This window comes from Acinonyx jubatus, chromosome A1 (assembly GCF_027475565.1).
Source record: "Acinonyx jubatus isolate Ajub_Pintada_27869175 chromosome A1, VMU_Ajub_asm_v1.0, whole genome shotgun sequence".
In the NCBI taxonomy this organism is placed as follows: Eukaryota; Metazoa; Chordata; class Mammalia; order Carnivora; family Felidae; genus Acinonyx; species Acinonyx jubatus.
In genome coordinates, this window is record NC_069380.1 from 70,663,458 (window position 1) to 70,688,114 (window position 24,657).

At 41.7% G+C, this 24,657-nt stretch overlaps 1 long non-coding RNA gene across 1 annotated transcript in view; it reads left to right on the forward strand.

The window, feature by feature from the left end:
- Positions 1-9,549: 9,549 nt before the first annotated feature.
- The window catches only part of LOC128314597 (uncharacterized), a 185,097-nt gene continuing 169,989 nt past the window's right edge, over positions 9,550-24,657 (forward strand). Inside the window, exons 1-2 of the long non-coding RNA XR_008296445.1 lie at positions 9,550-9,704; positions 11,208-11,342. This is a non-coding gene — a long non-coding RNA (uncharacterized LOC128314597). The remainder of the gene's footprint in view (positions 9,705-11,207; positions 11,343-24,657) is intronic.

Sequence of the window (24,657 nt, forward strand, 5' to 3'; positions counted from 1 at the left end):
CCAGGATATTCATCTTCTGATGTGCACTTGGTGGCAAATGGGACCAGAAAACCCCTACAAATTCTCATTTGGAAAGAAGAAAAGATAGTTTGTCTCCAATCGTTAGAAGTACAATTATCTGTTGATAGACAAATACAAGGCTGGAAAAGCAGGCGTTAAGAAAAAGCTGTAAAATCTTGTTTCATCCAGTCTGAGAAAGCTAAGTGGGATATGTCACTGTTGACCCCAACTGAGCTTCCATTAGCATGGCAATTCTTAAATCACCACATCTTTTGATCTTTTGAAAAGGGTCCTGGGTTTTCAACCAGTTGTCAGGAAATTGTTGGTAAGAAATTGTTGGTAAGAAAATCTGGCTTTGGTAACTTTGATGGCAGCTGCAGAGAAAGAAAAGGAGGTTTTCCAGGAATTACTGGAACCAGTAGAATTTAATACCTTTTATACATGTTTCAGAGAAAAATACAACTGCTGAAGAACAAATGAATGTTGAGGCAGGTTTTACATAGGTCCAAGGGCTAATATGATTCATTCGTTACTATGCTCACTCTTAATTATTCAAGAGTGTCTATCATGAGCTAAGTTCTAGGGAATATTAAAGTAGACATTTGTGTCTTTTGATTGTAGATGGTCTTGCCTATTTGCAGATATAATACTTTAGTCTTACAGAGATTTTTAACACAAGGAAGAAGGACAATAACATATTGAAAAAAATAAAGAAGGAACATACATATAAAAGCACAAATCTTTACATATAAAAAGTGGACAAAATATCCAACTGTCAAAAGCATTATGGAAGTGATAGGAGTAAGTGGAGTTAAGAAAGAGTAATATGGTAAAACTTCATGGAAAAGGTACTCTTAGAATAATTGGTTTTTATTTTAAATATTACAGATGGGGTTGCCTGGGTGGCTCAGTGGGCTAAGTGGCTGACTCTTGACTTCGGCTCAAGGTCATGATCTCACAGTTCATGAGTTCCAGCCCCATGTCAGGCTCTGCACTAACAGCAGGGAGCCTGCTTGTGCTCTCTGTCTCTGTCTCAAAATAAATAAACTTAAAATAAATGTAATAATATTAAAAAAAATAAGTATTACAGATGTATAATATATACAATGTTTAAATATCACAAATATATCACAGATGAAATTAAAAGTCTTCCATATTACCACCCCTTACAATACTGTAGATTCTGCAACTTTTTAATACATATCTGATTATATATTTTCAAAAAAAATTATAAAAATAGGACCATGGTACACATAATGCTCTTCAATTTGCTATCCAGTAAACAAAAAAATAGTATTGTGAAGTCCTAGGAGGATAACATGAGTCATTTGGAAGTGGACATATGATCAAATGGATGTGGGGCAAAGCTGGGCGAGGGAAGAGGTGCTACCGACAGGCTTGGAGTTGATTTTGCTAGAGTCAGAAGAAGGGCAGCAATCACCAGTCCTGCATGGCTAGAAGGGTTGGTTGCTCAGTGGGCAAGGCTTTATATTTATTGATTTGATCATATGTGTTAATGGTAAATTTGACTTGATTTTACATTTCAATTTGATTAAAAAGGCAAATTGGGGGGGGCACCTGGGTGAATCAGTGGGTTGAGCATCTGACTTTGGCTCAGGTCATGATCTTATGGTTTGTGAGTTTCAGCCTTGCATTGGGCTCTGTGCTGACAGCTCAGAGCCTGGAGCCTGCTTTGGATTCTGTGTCTCCCTCTGCTCCCCCCTCCCCAACTTGTGCTCGGTCTTTCTCTGTCTCTCAAAAAAATAAATAAACGTTAAAAAAAAAGAGCAAATGGGAAGTATTACAGCCATGAGAAAGATAGGAGTCTTTGAGGAATATTGGAGAATATGATTCTGTTTACAAACTGAATAAAGGAGAAGAACCAGAAGGCAAGGAAGCGGCAAGTTGGGCCACAGCATTCCAAAGAAAGCAGTGAAAAAAAGGAAGAAATACCTTGTTTTAACAAATTAAAATCCAGTGAAATTCTTTTTAAAAAAATCATCTGCTTTTTGCTGTTCATTTTTTTCTTTCTTTTTTTTCTTTTTTTTAGTTGAGTCGTGTTCTTCTGAATTCAGCTAAGATGACCCCTGACCCAGAAATGGCTCATCTCCTCTTTCCTTTCATTCTGACAGCAGTCTGGGCACCAGCCTCTCATTTAGAGTTAGACAAAGTAACAGTATAGGTTTGTGCCTTCTTTGAAATTAATTCTTGATTTTCCTTTGAATGTTTTCCGTTGGATATGTGGTATGGAAATGGCATGAAGAAATGGCCTGATTGTTCATAGCAGTGCAATAATCTTCCTGTTTTGTTCTCAGCCTGATTCAAGATTCCGTTTTCTGTTTATCCTGATTGCAAATAAAAACATACAATCTACACATATAGGAGGATTCTGCCAAACAGTTCTGGGGAACACCAACAAAAATCCAAGTTGCTTTTAGTTTAATTACACAGGCTTTGTAACTGAGTTAGTGAGAGAAGCATTTACTGAGTGCATCCAGAATCAAGTAGGCACGTGAGAGGCACCTGGGTGACTCAGTCGGTGGAGCTTCCGACTGAGCTCATGGTTTGTGAGTTTGAGCCCCACGTTGGGTCTGCTGTCACCACAGAGCCTGCTTTGGATACTCTGTCCCCCTCTCTCTCTGCCCCTCCTCTGCTCATGTGCTCGCTCTCTCTCTCTCCCAAAAATAAATTTAAAAAAAATTTAAAAATAGGCACGCGAGGAGAGGTAATGTAAAATACACTTTGTACAAATTACTGTTGTGACATGCAATTGAATATTCACTGTAACATTCTATTTCTCGTTTTTCATACAAGATAAATTTAAAAGTTTTTTTATGTTTTCAAAAGTTATACAATACAAAACACATGTACAAGATTTCTACTATTTATGCAAACAAAAACCCCTGCATTTTTATATTTTTTACTTTTTAAAACCTACTGAATCCAAAATTAACAAATCTAATTTTGAGGAAAGCAGTTTTCAGGTATATTATGCATTCTGGGAGAACCTGGGGAGAGAACTTTATTTTTTATCTCTGTCATCTGTGTTTCCGTATACCGTAACTCATTAACTGACCAGTTAGTACGCATCCACTGCTGAGCTAAGTGGTCCCTGAGCATCAACTCATTTAATCTTCATATCAAACTGTCTAGGACTGATACTGCTCTGATCCCCACTTTATAGTTTGTTTTATGCAAAGCTGTGGCTCCCACCAAAGAACAACCAAAAATGAAGAACTAAAAGTTTTACAGGCAATTTGGTTTTTCATGGAGCCTTCTGTTTTCCCTCTGCACAACTCTTTCCCCCATATGGCTTCCTTGGAAACAGGACTTTTGTTCTATGACCTCTGCTGGTCGCACTCTTGCTCACATCCCAGACAACCTCATTCATACTCATGGCTTCAGTTATGCTTTTGTAGATTTACATTCCCCAATTTATAGCTAGCTCCTCCCTCTCTTCCGAGTGCCAAATACACGTAGCCAACAGCTCATCCACTGCTGCATTAGATGTCTAAAGGGCATTGTCAACCAGCTGAACACTCCCCAAACTGAGTTGCTAAGACCCTCTCCAGAATCTGCTTTTCTAGTTGTCTTAGTCTGTTTGGGATGCTATAACAGAATACCATAGACAAGGTAGTTTAAGAACAACAGAAATTTATTTCTTAGTTTTGGAGGCTGGAAACCCAAAATCAAGGCACTAGCAAATGTGGTGTCTGGTGAGAGCCTGCTTCTTGTTGCATGGACAGCTGTTTTCTCATTGTGTCCTCACATGTGGAAGGGGTGAGGAAGCTCTCGAGGGTCCTTTTTATAAGGGTACTTTTCCCATGTCTGAAGGTTCCACTTTCATGACCAAATTACCTCCTTGAGGCCACACCCCCTTTTGTTACCACATTGGGATGATATTCCACATATGAATTTTGGAGGGAAACATTTAGTCTTTAGCACTAGTGCCCCTGTATCAGTAAACACACCACATTCCACCAAATTCCTCCAGCAGAAACCCAAGTAGTCTTTACTTCTCCCTCTGCCATCTTTCACTTTCAATCAATTACCAAGTTCTATCAGTCCTGCCTCCAATATAGTCCAATATCTACCAGTGTCTCCTTTTATTCCCACTGCCATCACTTTAGACCAGGCCTCCATCATCTTGTCCTGGATTATGGCCATTATTTCCTCTCAAAAATCTTTGAGGTTATAAATGACACTTTAAAGTCTTCTGTTTGCTTTACTGGCTCTGTTTCTTTAGGATTATGTTCTTCCCTTTCACAGGCTTACGTCCCCTTTTTCACTGGTTTGGTTTTCCTCACATATCTATTGATTCCTGGCTATTTGTTACTCTTATTGAGACTGTTTTCCAGCCCACTCTGTTTATCTTAGCTAGATGCAGTGACTACAGTGGTGGTAGCAGGGTATTATTTAGATGATTTGTCCTTTGCTTTTGGGGATCCCTATTCACCCTTGGAGCTTGTAGCCACCTGGGAGTCCTGCCCTGCCCTTCCAGTCTGAGCCATGCTCATTCATTCATCTGTACTCAATGAGCAACAATGATTTGCCAGATCTTCTTCTAGACTGGAGGGATCCAGCAATTGAACAACATAAAATACACTGCTGCTGTCACCCCCCCCCCCCAAAGGTTGGAGGGGGCAGGAGTAGCTGCAATTCTGTAATTATCACCCTGCAATGTACCCAGGGCCCCTCCTACTGTTCAGATACTTGCCTCAGAGCCTGAAGTTTCTCTTGATCTCTCTTGGGCTCTGATTTTCCCTGTGAAATGTATCCTATTTGCATTTCATCTTTTAGGAATTTATTTTAAAATTTCTTCTTAAATTAGGTGCTCAGTCACCCTTCTTGATCTAATCCTCTGAGACGGTCTTCCAGAATCCCCTCCTGTCCTCTTCTGCTTAATCCATTCATCATCTTCAAGTGGATCTTTACAGAATGTTAGGTTGATTCTTTCACTCTGTTCCTTAAAACATTTCAAAAGTGTCCTGGTGCCCTTAGAACTAAGTGCAAAATTCTTAGCATGGTCTACAGAAGCCCAGATGATCACAGCCTCTGCTTGCCTCATCTAGTACTATTTCTGCCTCCATCTCTCCAGCTAACCTACTTTCCTTAATTTCTGAAATATGCCATTGTTCCCTATGAGGAAGCCTAGGACACATGGAGAAGCAGTGCATTGCTATTCTTGCTGACAATCTCAGCCAAGATCTCAGTCAGCATCATCCATAAGACCTGTAAGTGAATTAAGCCTTCAGGTGACTCCATCCTCCAGCCTTTGTGCCTTCCAGCTAAAGCCCCAGATATTGTGAGCCAAGATAAGCTGTCCCCACTTTGTCCTGTCTGAATTTATGACCAAAGAATCTGTGAGCATAATAGTGGTTATTTCACAGTACAAAGTTTTGGGGGCATTTGTTACACAGTCATAGCAAGTGAACACAAGAATACACAAAATGATTAGCATAGGAGTTGCCTCATCGACCTCTTTGGCACACTGGGTCCTAGCCCTTCAGATACTGAAATGTACATTAGGTTAAAGAGACCTGGAAAAGCAATGTGGCTCAGGAAAGCAACTTGGGCTCAGGTGGCCTACCTTCTTTATGCTCACCTACCACTTATACTGCTCTTAAGAGAAGACGTTTATTGTTTTGTTGCATTCCTAGATGTACCCTTGTTAGGGGTTGAATTGTGTCCACAAAAAATGGTATGTTGAAGTCCTAACCCCTAAGGTACTTTGTAATGTGACCTAATTAGGAAATGGGGTAGTTATAGATGTAATTAATTAAGATGAGGTTATATGGGAGTAAGTAGGGTGGGTCCCTAATCCAATATGACCAGCACTTTTATAAGAAGATGACATGTGATAACAGATATGAACAGAGAGAATATGATGTGAAGACACACAGGGAGGATTGGCATGTGGTTGGAGTGGCGTCTACAAGTGAAGGAATGTCAAAGATTGCTGGCAAACCCTGGGAGTTGGAAGAAGCAAAGAAAGATTCTTCCCTAAAGTCATCATAGACAGCACAGCCCTGCTGTGGATTTCTAGGCTCCAGAACTCTATGACAATATATTTCTGTTTTTTTTACACCATAGGTTTGTGGTACTTTGTTAACAGCAGCCATAGGAAACTAACACAAACCTTAAGTTTGCACCAAGCTACCTCAAAGGCAGCTGGTCTCTCTTGTGCTTCTTACAAATGAGACTGTTTTTGCCTGATGGGTGACTTCACCTGACACACTAGGTAAAGTGTGTATGTGATGAACACTTGAGGCTTCATCAATTCAGCCTGCAGCCCAATGATTTTAGCAAAGCAAAACTGTTCTTTTATTTTCTTCTCTTTCACTTTCTTCCCTTGTCTTTTTTACCTGAAATTCCCTGCTAGCAATTTCTGGTATCGGATAAGTCCTCAGTAAGTGTTATTTCATTAATCCATTAATCTATCTCTTAGTTTTTTCATTTTCCTTCTTTTGCTGATGTTTTTGAACCTTTATCTTCTATGATTTCAGAAACACTTGATTTTCATTTTTAAAAACAATCTTTACTTGAACCTTCTGCTTTGTATTTTCTCCTTGAACAGTCTTGATGACCTTGCCTCTTTCCTCACTCTCTTCTTTCTTGACTCCCTGACATTGATGCTTTTCTTTGTCATTCCCATGAGGCTAATCTCTCCAAGGTCACAATGCTTTCTTTGTATTTGAACTCATCTCCCTTGGCCTTTGTTTGGTCTTTGGCCAGACCTTTCTATTTATAATATGTCTACTTATGCTTAGTCATTTCTCCCTTTTTGTTTCTAAAGAATTTTTTTTTTTTTTTGATGAATAACATACCTATGAAAAGCGCACATATTATAAGTGTATAGCTTGGGGAAGTTTCACAAAGTGAACATACCCTTGTAACTACCACCAAAATCAAGAAATTGAACATTCTTGGTACCCTGGGGGTTCCCTTCTCTTCTACTCCCTTCCTCTTCTCTAAAGGTAAGTAAAATCTTCATTGTAATACCACAAATTAGTTTTGCTTGTTTAAAGACTTTACGTAAATGGAATCACTTAATCATTTAATGATCATTAAATTAATCATTTAAATATTAATGATGGTTTTTTGGCTTACGATTATGGCTTTGAGATTCAATCATATTGTCACATGCAGTACACTCATTTTCATTGTTGTATAGTATCTCTGTGTATAAATATACCAAAATGTATTTCCCCATTCTACTGTTGGTAGACACTTGGGTGGTTTTGAGTTTTGGGCTCTTATGAACAGCCCTGCTACGAACCTTCTTGAACATGTCTGTGGTAATGTTATGTATCTATTTCCATAGGACCGATTTTAGGGGTGTAATTGTTGTGTCATAGGGAGAGGTTTGCCATTGATGAACGTTAACAGTTTTCCAAAGAGATTGTACCAATTTACACTTTTACCAGCAACATATGAATCGTTCAAGTGGCTCCACGTTCTTGACAACTATTAAATTTCTGTTAAATTCTATTTAATTTCAGCTTTTCTGGCAGGTGTACTATGATATTGTATTACATTTTCCCTGGGGACTAATGAAATTAAACTCCTTTTCATATGTTTATTGGTCATTTGAATATTCTCTTGTGAGAAGCCTATTCAACTCTTGGACAGTTTGTATTTGGCAACTTTTTTGTTAATTCCGCTTTTAATTTAAGGTTAGTACATTTTGTGTTCTGTTTAAGAAATTTTTTCATATATCAAGGCAATAAATATAATCTTCTACTTTCTTGTTTATAAACTACCATTTTACTTTTCACAGTTAGATTTACCTGGGAAAGAACTGTCTATGTGGTACGAAGTATAGGGAATAGATACGCCCCATGTGGCTGTCTAACTGACCTACACCCTTATGCTTCCACCACTACTGTTCTGCTGTGTTCTGTCATATAGCAAGTGTCATTATACATTAGAACCCCAAAACTTCTGAATGGCTGTATTATTGATACATCATCAACTAATCATCCTAAAAAACAAACCAACCAAACCAATAAACCTCTCACTAGATTTCACTACATAATCTTTGACAGGGAGGCTTTCAAACAAGAGACACAGGAGAAAGAGCCTGGACTTTGGGTCAGGTCGTTTGTCCCAATCTTAGCTTACTGTTTTACTCATCAACGGCTTTGTGTATGTTACTTTGCTCAGCTTTTCTCATCTATAAAACAAGAAAAATAATAATGACCTCATCCAATTATGGTGATGACTAATAGTATAGTTAACAAGTTCTGGCACAGAGCTGGCTCTCCAAAAGTTGTAGTAGTTACTAGTAACTGTGAAAAGTTCAGGAAGGGAGAATTTGAGAATTCATTTCCATTTCAGAAAGACCTTAGTTGTCTTTGGAACAAGGAAGCTGCTTTCATCTATTAGCTTTGTTTGGTGGTGGTGGTGGGGTCTGAACATACTCCAAGGACTATGAGTTTTTTGGCTCCTGACTGCCTTTGGCTTGAGAAAACCAACATGACTCAAAAGACAGCGTGTCTGAGACAACATATGAAAACCTTTGTTGCTACTTTCACGCCAACACCAAAGAAAACCCACACAAAGAACACACAAAAAACAAAACTATCACTTTGTGTTCACAGGATTTTTTTTCCTCTTGGAAGGACAAAAAGCATACTTAGATAATGTTTCTGTAATTAATTATTTATTATTAGTTTTTAATTTCCCCTAAAGAAAAGAAAGCATTGATTGATCTAAAAATAAAACAAAGCAAAATAACACTTAAAAAGCCATAGGTGAGGGCGTTTTTCTAATAGACCTTTAGCCTCTGGATTTCTATATCACTGTTTTTATAGCTCTCAATAGCTTTGACCCTTCCCAGGTGACTGGGAAGGCCTGCAACATACCATAGTGTACATATTTAAGAAATAAAATTTTTTTATACCAATTGCTGTCAGGATTATTGATACTGTACCAATTATTATGTTACAAATCTCCTTGGAAAGCTAGAGGAAAAAAAAGTTCTTTACAGCCGGATAGGAAAACATCTTTACAGAGGGATAGAAAAACAATGCATAATCATCTTGGTTTAGGATTCCCCTACCAAGTAACTATCTAAGTTAGCAGTAAGGATGGAAACGTGCTGATTTTTGGACTCATTCTATTAAAAACTCAGAGTAAACTGATTGATTTCCCCCCTTTTTTCATAATAGGATCATCTTCTATTGCAAGAGACAGCTTTTCTCCATAAAACTATGATATTATAATCATATCATCAATCAGCTTTGCAGAGACTTCTCTCTCGGGAGTATTTCTTTACTCCTCCGTATAAGTGCACAGCAATGCGGCCCTTGCTTTCTCTGTGGCTCAAGGCCCGCCCGGGTCTGCGTGCTCCTCCTCCGTTACCTGTTTGGTCCCCTTTCACTAACTCCTCCACACGGGACAGGCAGGGTCACGGAGGGAAGAAACAGGAGAATGACAGGACCCCGCAGCGGCTGTGACTCGCGAAGTCCTGGCCGCCTGTCCTCGCATCACAGCCGGTAGGGGGGTGGGGGAGGGTCTGGACCGGGGCTCCCTCGCGCCACGTGGTCACGCAAGTGGACCCAGAGGTCTCCGCCCGCTGCGCCACAAGGGCCGAGTGGAGCACCGACCCTGAGGGCGCCCGGAAGCAGTAGGAGCCGCTGCCAGGCGCCCCCGTGAGGCAACTCGCCGCCGCTGGGAGGAAACTGAGGCCCTGAGCTCAGGTCGAGCATCCCAACTTGTAAGACCCGCACCTGAAGGAGGAGCCCCCAAACCTCTCGCTTGCAAACCCCAGCTCCCACCTCCAGACCCCAGCCCACGTGAGGACTCACCCTGCAGCGTTAGGCGGCCTCTGCGGGTGGAAGGGCAGCTGGGCTGACACACCCGTGTCTTGGCCTTGTCCCCGCTCCAGGGCCATTTTCCCCCACGCTTGGTTTGCATCTAGGCCAGGTTTTTACTCCCGAGGCCGTGGTTTTACCTCTGGACCACATGTGTGCCTGGGTCCCTGGCTCTACATCCGGGTCCTAGCTTTATAGCGCATGCGGTTTGCATCTGGGCCTCAGTTTTGGAGGGGGGGGGGGGGTCCTCTCCTCCCCATTTGCGTTGGAGTCCAGAGGCTGTGCGGTGGGCGCTGGCCATGGGTTCCTGCAGGGCTGATCCTTGCAACCCCACAGGACTGTATGTTTTTGCACACTTTATTTTTTCTATTTTTATTTTTTATTATTTTTTAAAATGAATTAACTTTTAAATTTACATCCAAGTTAGTTAGCATATAGTGCAACAGTGATTTCAGGAGTAGATTCTTTAACGCCCTTACCAATTTAGCCCATCCCCCCCTCCCATAGCCTCTCCAGCAACCCTCTGTTTGTTCTCTATATTTAAGAATCTCTTATGTTTTGTCCCCTTCCCTGTTTTTATATGATTTTTGTTTCCCTTCCTTTATGTTCGTCTGTTTTGTGTCTTAAATTCCAAATCTGAGTGAAGTCATGATATTTGTCATTCTCTGACTAATTTTGCTTAGCATAATATCCTCTGGTTCCATCCACATAGTTGCAAATGACAAGATTTCATTCTTTTTGATTGCCAAGTAATACTCCATTGTATGTATGTGTATATATATATATATATATATATGTGTATATATACACACACACACACACACATAGTACATGTATTTACATATACACATATATACATATTGTATGTGTATATATATATGTATATACATTATATATGTATATGTATATATATATATACACACACCACATCTCCTTTATCCATTCATCCATCGATGGACATTTGGGCTCTTTCCATACTTTGGCTGTTGTCGATAGCGCTGCTATAAACATTGGGGTGCATGTGCCCCTTCGAAACAGCACATGTGTATCCTTGGATAAATACCTAGGGGTGCAGTTGCTGGGTCATAGGGTAGTTCTATATTTAATTTTTTGAGGAACCTCCATACTGTTTTCCAGAGTGGCTGTACCAGTTTGCATTCCCACCAGCAGTGTTTTGCACACTTTAAAAGATGCTGCCTGAGGGGCTGGCTTCTCGCCAGCCTGAATCCAGGTGCTGACTGAGAAGGAACCTCTGGTTCACTGACGGGTCTTGGCTTGGCCTCAAATATTGGGAGCCATGAAAAATAAAATAGGCTGTGTGGACACGCACAGATCTTTGAGGACAACTGGGAGCAGAGGGAGGGTTGACTGGCAATGTTTATCTCCTAGAAGGGACTGCTCCTTCCAAACTGGGAAAGGGATTGCTTCATCTGATGCATAGAAACCAGCACAGAGAGTCCAGCAGGATGAAGAAAACACAACTGCATTGCCGTGTGGGAAACCAGCAACCCTGCATGTCCTGTGGTAAGTGCCAGACCTCGCAGCCCATGCTGTCTTCTCTGCCCAGTCGCACACACCTTCAGAATCTTGCAACTCTGGATGGGCTTAAAAGTAGAACCTCCTTTTGTGTTCCTCCCAGAGCCTTTGGCTTACTCAGCGCCTTTGGCAAAGTAGATCTGTACTCCAAGACAAGTCAAAGTTCGGCCCCCAGGACATTGACTGTCTAAATCCATTGTGCAAGGCAAGGCTTTTTTTTCCCCTGAGGACTGCTTCCTTTAGTGCTAATTATCTTGTGCTTGTCATTGAGTGTCAATGCTTTAACATGTCTAAAAAAAAATGAATTTGTCGCTTTTTGATGCCACAGTGGTGGAAGCGGTTAACTCTCTTCCTCACCAGGCCTCCTCATGACTTTCATGACTCTGAATTCACGGTTTAGTATGAAAGGACATAACTCAGGAACAGCCAGATGGAAGAGGTGCACTGGGGGAGGCATGGGGAAAGGGTGTCTAGCTTCCGTGCCCTCTCAGGGCACCACTCTCCTTGAATCTCCATGTGTTTACCAACCTGGAAGCTCAGAGAGGTTTCTTATTATTGCTCAGTAAATATAAATGTGCCCACCCCGTGTCACTTCTAGGTGACATATAAGAGCCAATGGAGATTTTTCCTACATAAGTAATGAACACTCCATAGGTGAGGGGGATGGAAAAATGATTTATCTCTGCTTATAAAGGGAAGCTTTTCTTAACCCTTTTGTTATGTAAATAAAATTCCTCCAGGAACCAGGTAGCCCTGTGTGACTTGATTTTATGTCCAGAATGATAATGCTCCAATCTCCCCAACACCTTTGGAACTTACTTGGGTGCCTCTTCCAGAATGTAATGGTTTGGCCTTTGGGGAGGTAAGACAAGATTTATTAGCTTTTCTGATCTGAGCAATTAAGTAGATAATATGGCTATAGGTCTAGCTCTCATGGTACATGGAGAATCTCTGGAGGTTGGGGCCTTTCCAGGACCCCTGGAATTGTTCCTTGTCTCTGTGATGCTTGCTTGTAGTAAAGGCATCAGAGGAGACGGGGGCTGCTTTCTCCAAGTGTAGCAGTGAACATGAAATCACTACTACCAGGATGAGCGAGAGATATCTGCTGGCTGCTAGTGGATGTGGTGGTGGTGGAGGAGAGTCCCCCTCCCTCTATTATAGCAGAAAAGCACTGTTTTATGTGCCATTTACCAACTGTCAATGTGCCAAGAACAAATAGAGTCAATGGCCAACAAATGATTATATATACCTCTCTCCTATTACTCCCTTCACCTGATGTGTTTAGGCAAATTTGTTCAATTTATCACTTGGAAATGTGAATGGCAACAACTGTATCTATAGCAGAGAGACTTTATTCTATGACACTGTAGTTCAGGGGCTGGCAAAATTTTTCCCTGAAGGGCCAGATATTTTAGGCTTTGCTGTCTGTATGTAGCGTCTATGCCTCATCTTCTTTGTTTATCTTATAACTGGTTAAAAAGGTAGAAACCATTCTGTGCTTGCAGGCTCTACAAAAACAGACCAGTGGCAGGATTTGACGCTCCAGGTTTTACTTTGTCTAGAACCTCTTCTCACTATGGTTGGGTGATCATATTTAAAGGAAATGTTTCAATAAAATATTTTTTGGAGGATATGATTTCAATGCATATTTTGTGCCAGTGAGTGCTAATTTACAATGATGTAATTCTCAGAGGAGAGAACACAGATCCTCTATTCCTCCCTTGTTACTGGATCAGCAGAGTGATAGGATCTTTGTGAATATTTCTTTCCAAATTCCATCTGACTGATGGGAAATATTTAGTTTAGCTTTGCATGAAGCTGTGTCGAATAGGTAACTTGATACCAATAGTGCATCTTTTTTGGTCTGAACACTGAGGAATCAGGTAGTGTGATCATTATTTCAACTTCCTCAAGCTGGGAATGTGGAACATGGCAAATGGAGACAGACCGGGAAAGTGGATCTGGAGCAGGAACAGGAGCATCCCCCCCCCCCCCCCCCCCGCCCCAGGAGGAGATAAACCTCAAAACAAACAATAACCTCACAATAATAATAACAACATGTGGCATTAAACACCATCTGATTAGGATGGGGCGTGAAGGCAGGATACAAACTGGATGACTTCTGAGCTTTCCATGGCCATGACCCTGTGATAAGCCTGTTTTGTCCACACCATATCTATAGCTTCTTAACAATATGCAGCCCAATAACTGGGCTAACCAAGGTTATCAACAGCAGGCTGGGTATTAAAGATAATATTCTATTCACATTACAGCTTTTGATTTCCACCATTGAATTATATTCTCCATTCTTATTTGTTTTTAATTGGAAGGAGTTTTACTTATGTGACTTACTTGGTTAGCCAGTAATTTCGGGGAAAAGAGGACCTCATTTTCCGGCTGACTTAGATATACAAACCTTATATTAGGAAGGCTGTGGCAGTGCTGTTGGCCCATACAGGGTAAAGTCCTTTGACATGTGCACAGGGCATGGCCACTTAGAGGGAAAAAAATATTTCTGTTACTTAAAGAGACTGTTCCCGCAGTCTGTGGGACTTTGTTATGGCAACCCAGGGAGACTAATACAAAGATCACAGGCTGATACACACCTGGCAGGAGAGGGGAGTAGGCAAGAGTGCTCTAAACTGTACCCTTTTGGGGATATCCTGGTGATAATTTACCCAGTAGGTGGGATAGGGAAGGATCTGAGATCTGGGGGAGACTAAATGTGATAGAACAAGAGACCTGTACTTGGTAAACTGTGTGGGTCCCATGCCTCCTGAATTCTCTTTGACTGGCCCAGCCTGCCTCTGCTTGCAGAAAGCGGCCAAAGCAAGCTGAACCCTTGGTCAGGGAGCAGCCTGGCAGGGGAGCAGTGTGCTCCGGCTGGTGGTCAAGGCCATAGAGGAAGAGCACTCAGGGATTGGGATCAACCCTGTAGGTCAGTTATTCCTCCTCATGGTGAGTTTGATTTTTTTTTTTTTTTTCCTGAGCACTAAGTTTGAAAGTTTTTGGCTTTTGTTTTAATAAGATAAGTACTTTCCTTAAAAAAGGAGAGAGGGAAAAATGCTGATTCTTTAGGAATCAGGACAAAAAGAAGGACTGAAAACCATCTTTCTCATGGGTTTGCGCCCTCTCTTCTGTCTTGTCTTGCTTCAAGTGCTGCTGATGCCACTTCAGATGAGTTCTCACTGTGCACACCTCCTTCTTATCCTTATTCTTTTAAAGTTTGTTTATTTATTTTGAGAGAGGGTTGGGGAGGGGCAGAGAGAGAGAATCCCAAGCAGGCTTTGCGCTGTTAACACAGAGCCCAGTGCAGAACTGCATCCCAAGAACCATGAGATCATGACCTGAGCTGAAATCAGGAGTTGGTTGCTCAACTGACTGAACCACCCAGGGGCCCCATTGTCCTTATTCTTAATGATCATCTCTCGCAATATTTGCTCAGATCCAACGGTGGTCTCCTTTTTCTTTTCTTTTTTTTAAAAAAATTTTTGTTTATTTTTGAGAGAGAAAGAGAGACAGAGTGCGAGGGGGGGAGGGGCAGAGAGAGAGGGAGACACAGAATCCAAAGCAGGCTCTAGGCTCTGAGCTGTCAGGACAGAGACTGACACAGGGCGACTTGAACTCATGAACCATGAGATCATGATCTGAGCTAAAGTCAGATGCTTTACCCACTGAGCCATCTAGGCGCCCCAGTGGTCTCCTTTTTCATTACACTTAGGGGCTGAAGTACCTCTCAGTCTTGATGCTAAACTAAGGATATGGACACCTCTGTACTGACCCAGAAGTGGGACATGTGACAAAGGGCTAGGCTTTTGTCATGGAAAGTTCTAGAACAGTTCTCTAAGACTCATTGGAAGATCCACAAAGGTTTCTGCGTTGCCCTACCTGCCTTTAACCGAACTGTTTCCTCTCAAATACTAGTGGCCATGGCAATTCAAGGAGGGTTTCCCTTTCCATTTTGTTTACTTATATGTTTTGTGATTGAACTTGCCACATGGGCTTTTAATTTTTCTGTTCTAAGTATATATATCCATAAACATAATAATTATATATTCCTTTTTATAAGGAATCTGAATGCTTAGCTTGCTGACTAGCGACCTGTTGTGTTGACAAGAAATCTATCACCTCTTAAAACAACTCATTCCCTGGGCAAAGAACTCTGAAGTTAGAAGATGCTTCTGTCCTCATAAACCTTCCATTTATAGGTTTATGTGAAATTGCTGTGAGGAATATCAAACAACTGATTCCCAAAGTTGGAGAACTCAATCTGTTTGACACTTCTACAAGTTGAAAATACCTACTGCTATGGTTTAAAAAAATATATGCTGGAAACCAAAAATTATTGTAATGAATGAAAAATACCTCTCACACAGTGTCTAGCAGAGAGGAATCTGCTTTTGCTCTGAATAGAGGCTGTCCTCGGGCTGTGACCTCAGTAAGACTGAGCTGCCAAGGAAAGAAGCTGAATGGTGTATTTGTTGGCACCCTGGCAGATGTCTAGGAATGGAGGAAAACGAATACCACATAACGCCCCCATGCCCAAGACCACAATAAACAACCCCTTTGATCTGGGAACAACCCCAGATCTGACTTCCTAGACCAGCTGGGGCAGGATGAATTGTGGAGAGGAAACAGTCTCCTTCCAGAAGGTACAGGAAGAGCAGTGAGCTTGCTCTTGAGTGGCTCTGGCTGTCTGCCAGCAGGCAGCCTCTGCTTCTTGGCTCCCAGGAGGTGGCTGCACGGTCTGTCCAGGGAGGAGAACATGAACACGATAATGTTGCATATTACATGTGAAGCATATGGGCCAGGAAAAGCCCCATGATAACATGAAAGAAGAAAAACCTAGGGAACACTCCCAGTACTGGGAATTTAGTGAGGAAAATCATTCTCCAGAGTTGCTTGCTTAACACAGAATCAGTATGAGTTGAGATGGAGAATTCTGTTGGCTGCTTGAAGCTTGTTCTATGTTATAGAGTAACCTACCTAATGACCATCAGGCATGGTGTTTTCCTTCCTGGGACTGTGCAGCATAAATACTGAAAATTTCTAAGCCCCAATATTCCCTTTTATGATAACATTTCTTATGAGTTAGAGAAATTTGCCATTTCAGGGTCCTGGGCTTCTTATGTGTCATAGTTCTGATGACAGCTTAATTTATCTTAGTTGCATTTTATGATGGTTACTTCTGGACACTCCAAGCCATCAGTAAATTTTCTCCCCTTCACACCATAGGATGGCTTGTTTCTGGGAATGTTTTGGGAGATGGCTAATAGTAGCTGTCATTTGCTGCTCCTAGTAATTTCTCTCTCCATTCTGGAATAACAAGTTAGCTTCCCAGCTTGTAGCATGTAACAATGGCTTACAGACTTTCTCTTTTTGACTTGTGTGTGGGTGTGTTTGTGTATATGTTTGTTCAGTGGAGAAGAAACATGGCCAGACTCTTATTGGTAAGATCTGATTATTTTTATTTCTCCATACTGATTCTACAGATTGAAAATGCTTTTAATTTCGATGGTAATTCATTGCAAATGGTATTTATGGTATTTATGTCTTTAATATAAAGTGTGTTTATTATCATATACAAGTGACTTAAATAGTGAGCCTTTCAAAATAAGGAGTTTCTTTCATTTTTGTCATTTGAGAAAAATATGCTTTCTGGGGAATAAATTCTACAATGAATATGGTTCATTTTAATTTTTGTAATAAACCATGCCTATAGTAGAGACCTCTGAGAGTAACAACAACAGCTAATTTATTTTTAGCTGTTATTTGCAGAGAAGTGTCATTTACAAATTACATGTGATTTTAATTGATATTTGCAGAAACCTAATAAGGCAAGATACCTTCATTTCTGCATTCTTTTATTCATTCAACAAATCACATTAATTGCTAGCAGGTGCGAGGCACATTACAAGGCACTGTTGAAACAATGGTGAACCCGGTGGATCTACTCTCAACCTCATGGAATTTATAGTCAAGTATGAGCAGATATAATTAACATTCCTCTTATCAGAGTTCAGGTAAATTTGTTTCAGGCTGTAACACAGAATCTCTGAAACCTCATTCATATTCAACTACCCTGTCTTGTAGAGGTGAGATGGCTGGACAGCAATTGTGAACTCAAGAATGCCTCCATAGGGCATTTGTACAAGGAGGAGCTCAGAAAGTGCTAGAAGGTATGTGCAGGCCATTGGAAAACACTCCCTTCTGAACATAGATTACTTTTGAAGGGGGTGCATAAGGGATAAGACTTTATAATTCGGATTTAGTGGCTTAAGAGTGTCATCCCTCTCTGGGTGTGGGACTTTCAAGGACCAGAGTTGAGGTTTTGTATCTGTATAGACCTCCAACTGAGTTTCTTTGTAGCCAGCCTTGCTCAGAGGTTTGTATTTATTCCACTGAGACGAGTGGAGGTGCACTCAGTTCAATGTCATTAATTAAGGGGGTTTTAGACAGCTGAGAGACTGCTGGTATTTACTTGGGCAGATGCCAACCTCCACCAGGTCAGGGAAGGATGGGTGTGACTGTCTAAGGATCTCCCTGTGGTATTGGTGATGATGGGGGTGACTGGCCATGGGGACAGGTTCATGTGAATTTTTAAATGCCCATGTCACTGAAATTGTATGGTTGAGGCATCCACTGTCTGGGTGCATAATCCTTTAGACGGTGGACTTGGCAGGGAGTTGCTCTTTACCCCTCCCCCACTTCCCAGGACAGCTCTTGAGAAAGGTGTGTAGGTATGGTTCATTCCCTTAGCCCCATCTTCCCATGATGGTTCTGGAGTGTTCTGGTGCAGCTTAGTAGACAACCTGGGGAGAAAAAGCTCAGCCACAGCCTACTTAGTTTAAGATTTAAAAGAATAACAAAAGCATCAAGGGTTACGAAAAGACTCCATGAGATTAAGTGGGGTGGATTTACAGACTATACCCCCTCTCTACCTTTAGCCATTATATTCACCCCCAAACATGTGTTGAACATTATCGGGGGAGTGAGGTTAAAGAAAATATCCAATTTCCCCATAGCGCCATCAACACCATATTTCTGATTATTTTCCTTTGGGTCACCAGAGTTTTAGAGATTTTACCAGCTGTGTGACTCTGGGAAAATTGCATGCACTTTCAGAATCTGTTTTGCCTCTGCAAAACGGGGGAAATCAAAGCACTTTCTTCACATGGGATTTTAGCACAGTGCTCCCTACATAGTAAGCACCTACTAGATGCTCACGATTCCACATTTCTTACTCTCTGCTTTGTCTTTGCCAAATTTTGGTCAGAGCTCTGTCCTTCCTACAGTCAGAGCAGGGGGACTCTGTCCCCCTTATTAGTTTCTCCTGGCAGTCAGCTGGCCACAGCCAGACCCTTTCCAGTCAGACCCCACTGGTCAGTTCTCCTTGCTTGCCCAGATTCCCCTCCAAAGATTTTGCTTACAGACCTTGTGCTCAGAGTGGTCCCCTCTTGCAGTGATTCCCCTTCCCCTATTTTGATAGCCCCTTTCCATCCCTCACAATAAGCCTTTGAACAGAAGTCTCGCCTCACTGAGTCCTGATAAATTTTTCTTTTGATAGTGCTTGATAAACATTAGCCAGTAACTATGAATAGTCCTTGTTTATTTTTTATTTTAAAGTTTATTTATTTTGAGAGAGAGAAAACAAGTGGAGGAGGGGCAGAGAGGAGGACAGAGGATCTGAAGCTGGCTCCACACTGACAGCAGAGAGCCTGATGTGGGGCTCTAACTCACAAACTGTGAGATCATGACCTGAGCTGAAGTCAGATGCTTAACCAACTGAGCCACCCAGGAGCCCCTGGATAGTCCTTTTGAGCAGTTTTCCGGTTTTACCCAGTATCAAGATTCAATGAGAGAAAGCCAGGCAGTCCAGGGCAGACCAGCTGCCATTTGATAGTGTCCAATACACTCAGAAATGGCCAATGGTTAAGTCTTTAGGTCTGAGTACCTTTCCAAAATGCCTGGCCTTCAGTCACCGTATTTTGTTTTCCACACAATAGGAAAGGGATAATATGCACTGCTTCACTCTTTTGGTCTGAGCATTCAAGTGTCCACCTTGTTCGGGAAGAAAGGAGTTTCTTTCCAGATTTAAGGGTGCATGTGGTACGTGCTGTCCAGGATGGATCCATCCACAGTTCCTGCAGGGTATTGATGGGGAGTCACTGCAGGTTGGAGGCCAGCACGGAGGAGGCAGGCGGGCACAAGTCACCTGGCATATCTACCCCTTGCTAGGGTCAAGCAAGCTATTCATTTTTGTGCTGGCCAGCTGGCCATCAAGTCAACATAAGGTCAGGATGCAGTCTGTGGTTTGCCTTTCTGGCGTGTTCCTTCTCCCTGGAATTGTTTTGTTGAATTAGGAGAAGAAGGGGAATTCTGCTTGGAAAACTACCCCACAGGAGGTGGTCTTTGGAGTTTAAGGATCCCTTGAATTTGTTTTAATAGCAAAGAAGGTGAATGAGCAAGTGAGCACTGACAGACTCCCATCATCCTTCTGACTGCTTAGCTCCCTGCCCCATTTTCCCCTTTTCCTTTCTTTCTCTCCTGGTCTTGGCTCCCTCTTGGGTAAATAGCACCTTCTCTTGACTAAGTCTACCTGTTTACACCTGTCTACACTGCAGAACCAAAGGGAGGCACCATGAGTTACAGACTTCTTTATGGCCTTTCATGTTCAAAGCAGCAGAAGTTTCCAAGTTGGGGGAGATTTTGTTGTCAGGGTAACTTGTGTGTAGACTATATAGCCTTGAGGGGATCACCAGCATGCTCCTTGACAACTGACAGTCTCTCTCTCTCTCTTTTTTTAAAGTTTATTTATTTTTATTTTGAGAGAGACAGAGAGAGAGAGAGAGAGAGAGAGAATGTGAGTGGGAGTGGGGGAGGTGGAGGGGCAGAGAGAGAGGGGGAGAGAGAGAATCCCAAGCAGGACACTTAACCGACTGAGCCACCCAGGCACCCTGACAGTCTCTCATTGACCAAATTTTAGAAAGGCTTCTCTGAGCCCCTTTTCCACTCGACCTTGTCCTTGAGCCTTGTCCTGTAGAGCCCAGTTGTAGAAAGAATCTTGCTAAGGTCAGCCTAGCGTGAAATCCACCCCCCCTCCCCCCGCCCTGCTCCATATATGATCCACCTGGATATCTGATCAAATTTCCTCACCCTCTACCATTCCCTGGTAATCTCTGATCACCCAGGTCTGCCTTCAGCAAGAGTCCTACCAGGTCTGTTTAACTAGATCCCTTCCAGTCCCTCATGTGTCTATCTAGTACTTTTCCCTTCACTGGCCCCACTCTGCCCCTTGGCTATAAATCCCGCTTGTCCATGCTCTATTTGGAACTGAGCCAGTTCTATACTGAGTTTTCTTTTCCCCTATTGATAGTTCCTGAATAAAATCTATTTACTGCTTTACCAGCCCCCACACCTGGTTTTCTTTAATCACCACAATAAAGGCTCTACAAACCATGTTTGAGTTGCTGATCATGATGGTTGGGAAGTTACCTTTTTAAAATTGTTTCTACTACTGCCAACTCAATTTGTCATTGTTTCTTTTTGAAAAAAATCTATCTTCCCTCTCCCCACTTAAAAAAGAAATCCCATTCAATATTTGATCACCTGGCTGAGTTTTGCATGCAAGTAAGATTTCAGAGCAACTGGGCTCCCAGAATAAAGAGGGTAGGCTGTATTTATAGTTCAAATTATTATATAGCGGTTGACAGTTCTGTTTTGATTTCAAGTCCTGTCTCTGATAATAGGAAACAGGATCACAGCTTATCTCTGGCTGTAAGGCTTTAGAATGGCCCTGTAATTCAAGGCTTATCTCTGGGAATGCATGGCTTTTAAAAGTGTAAATCTTTTTTGAGCTGTGATGGTTGCCATCTTCCTGTATGAGACAGAGCTAAGCTAAGGATAAGAATGTCAGTTTTATTTTTTGAGGTCTTGTGAGCAAATTCTACTCTGATGGCATGAATTTGACAAAATATATCTAATCTAGATTTTATGATTTAGCATAATTAACTTGATGTTCTGTTCTATTTGGATGGTTTCATTGAAAAAAATAGATACAAAAAGAAGTGATGATATTATGCAAACACCTGCTTGTCTTGAGCTTAGTCATAAGATGTTAGGGTTAAAGAGTGAACTTGTGTTTGTGACCCCCTTACAAAGCCCCAGAGATCATATTTTTGATCACCTTCATTATGCCAGATATGTTCTAGATTGTCATTATTTGTTCATCTATGTCCAGTCCAGGAACCAAGAATACTTACTGGGTTTCCTTTTGCAGTACCTGTAAAAGTTTTCTCCTTTCTCTAAGATTCCTCATTTGTTGTAGACTGTTCAGACTGCCATAGTAAATCTCATGGACTTGGTAGCTTATAAACAGCAGAAATTTCTCATGGTCTACAGGCTAAGAATTTCAAGATCACCATTCCTGAAGACTGTTTGGTGAGAGCCTGCTTCCTGGTTTATATACACCCACCTTCTTGCATGGTCCTCACGTGGTGGAAGGGACAAGAGAGCTCTCTGGGTCTCAGTCCCATTTGTGAGGGCTCCACCCTATGACCTATAACTCCTCAAAGACCCCCACCTCCTAATACTGTCACATTGGAGTAAGGATTTCAGCATACGGACTTGGGAGGACACAAACGCCCATTACAGCATATTTTTGTGTCCTAGCCTGCCAGGAAGTTCAAGTCTTGACCTTTTTAAAAATTATTATTAAGTTTATTTATTTATTTTGAGACAGAGAGAGAGTGTGTGTGTGCTTGTGTGCATGCAAGTGGGGAGAGGGGCAGAGAAAGAGAGGGAGAGAGAGAATCCCAAGAAGGCTCCACACTGTCAGTGTAGAGCCCAATGTGGGGCTCAAACTCACAAACCAAGAGTTCATGACCTGAGCTGAAGTCAGACGTTTAAGCGACTGAGCCACCCAGGTGCCCTTAGTCTTGACCTCTTTTAAGACTGGGACTCTGTAAGCTACAGATCAGGCATTAGGGCAGTTTCCCTGGAGGATTTTGTAGGCATCATTGTCATATAGGAAGTACAATCCTTGTTCCTTAATAATGGGATGCTCATCCTCAATTAAATGGGATTTAAATGAGACATTTCTGGAATGGTTGCAAATTTGGTTTATCCAATTATATCATTACAGATTCTTACTGAATCTATGCAGATAACCACATTGCCATGAGAAGTAAAGGCACTCAGTGGAAGGCACCTTGATAGTTTGGATTAGTCTTGCAGGCAAAGCCAATCAATATCCAGCATTTCTACAGACTCATGACCTTAAATTTCCTTGTCAGTTCAGTAGCTTATAACTTATGCTAAGATTTCTCATAAAGTATTCCCCCTGGGTTCTGAAGGGGGACTTGGAGCAAGACGCCATTCAATGGGTGTTTTCTTGCAGTTTGCACAAGATTAGCCTGCTAAATTCTAGAAAGAAAAGATAGATCAAAATGAAAGAAAAGATTTTGTTTTTTCTTCTATGACCAAAGGAAAAGGGCACTTACTACAATTAAATTACCCTTTTTGGTTCCATTTAGTCCTACGCAGTTGATTCCTGTTCTTCTGAATCTTGGGCCAGCAGGTGGCTTTCAAAAGTCACCTGCTTCTGGGTTATAGGAGTCCAGGGCATTCTATCTCAGTCCTCTGGGACAGTCTGACAGGACACGATGTTGTCTGACAGTGGCATCATGAGTATCTGGAACAGAACTCTCCTGAGGCTGTCATTCTTTTGAGATTTCTCCCAGAAAGTTCAGTTCCTACTCTAGAACTTATGGCAAGGACGTAAGGGAAAAAAGGAGCCACCTTTGGTGATAGGAGTTAATGATTGCTGTTAATGATTGCAGTTAATTTATTACAGTGATGTCAAAGAAGACATCAAGGACACTTGATAATGGCAGCAAGACAACTTTTATTCAGTTGACTGCAATAGGTGACAGAGATTTCCGAATCAGTTGAGCTCATCCAACTAAGACAAAGGTGACTGAGGTCTTTAAAGGGAGAACAGAGAGGGAATGAAAGGAGGTTCTGGGGAAGGGAGGAAGGGGGAACGAGAAAGGGGCTAGGAAAGGAATGGGGGAATGGAAAATTACAGGAGAGTAAAAAGAGAATTACCGAAAATGTTCTGGCAGTGCGGGTGAGGACAATGTACATTTTGCAGTTGGGCAGCATTGTATTTTCTTGAGCAAAAAGTCAGCCTGGAGTGCTGGAGTCACCTTTAGAGAAATGGTGAAGTACAAGTAGAAGCCGGGATAAACTTTGGTCAGTACAGTGTTTTTGATGAGCTCCATGTGTCACATGGGAGTTCACAGTAACGAGCAATGAAAGAACGGAGTGGAGTCTTCTATTGGAGTATCTCATAGGGATTGATTATCCGGAGAGTAACAACATTTATATCATCAAGGGCACTGACAATTCTCCAGGACTTTCTAGTCTAACAGGTAAAGAATATTTTAAATACAAGGACATTTTAAATTGGGGGGGGGGGATCTTAAAATTTAATTTGTGAATAGGCCATTTTTTACTTTTCAATATGTGATATCTCTGACTCATCCTGATAAGTCTACAGTGGTGAAAAAAATTCATGCTAATAACCTAGATATAATTTTACTTGTACCTAGTAATATGGTGAATTGAGTCTTTCTTTTTGACTTGATAGTATCCACACTGTTGACTTGGTAAACAAGCTACCTCTACAATAGTGCTGAGTTATTTGAAAATTTGGAGGATACCAACCCTGATTGTTTTGGCATCCTCCAAATTTTCAAATAACTCAGCAAATATTCTCAGGATAGGGCTGAAGCATCTAGTTTCCAAAGATTCCAGACCATTCCTCCTTTTCCAACTCAACTTTTCACCCTCACCTTTCCCCTAGCGTCCTACCCTTCTGTTTTCAGGTCAGCCAACCAAACAGCTAATTCCTGGGGGCCCGTGAGGACAGGATTAGACATTTGTATTAATCATGTCTTTTTATTTTCTGTATTTTGATGCTTAGACATCTTGAGGACTTGCTGACCCTGGAGGGACTGCCTTTTCCAGGGTTGGTTAATTCCTAGAGATAGCAAATGACTCACCTGTGAATATGCCTTTCACGTGCAAACCAACCAATCCAGAGTCCAGAGCCACCTCTTTTACTGAGTGTTTATACTCCAGACCGCTATCTACCTGTCCCAGTCACCCCAGGGCCAGGTACCAGACAGTTAGGGACAACCTCTACACCACAGAGCCTGCTGAAATTATTCAAACTAGCCAATCCTCAACCTGCTTACCTTGCCTCATGCATTGCTTCTGAAGGCTTCTGTTGGATGTA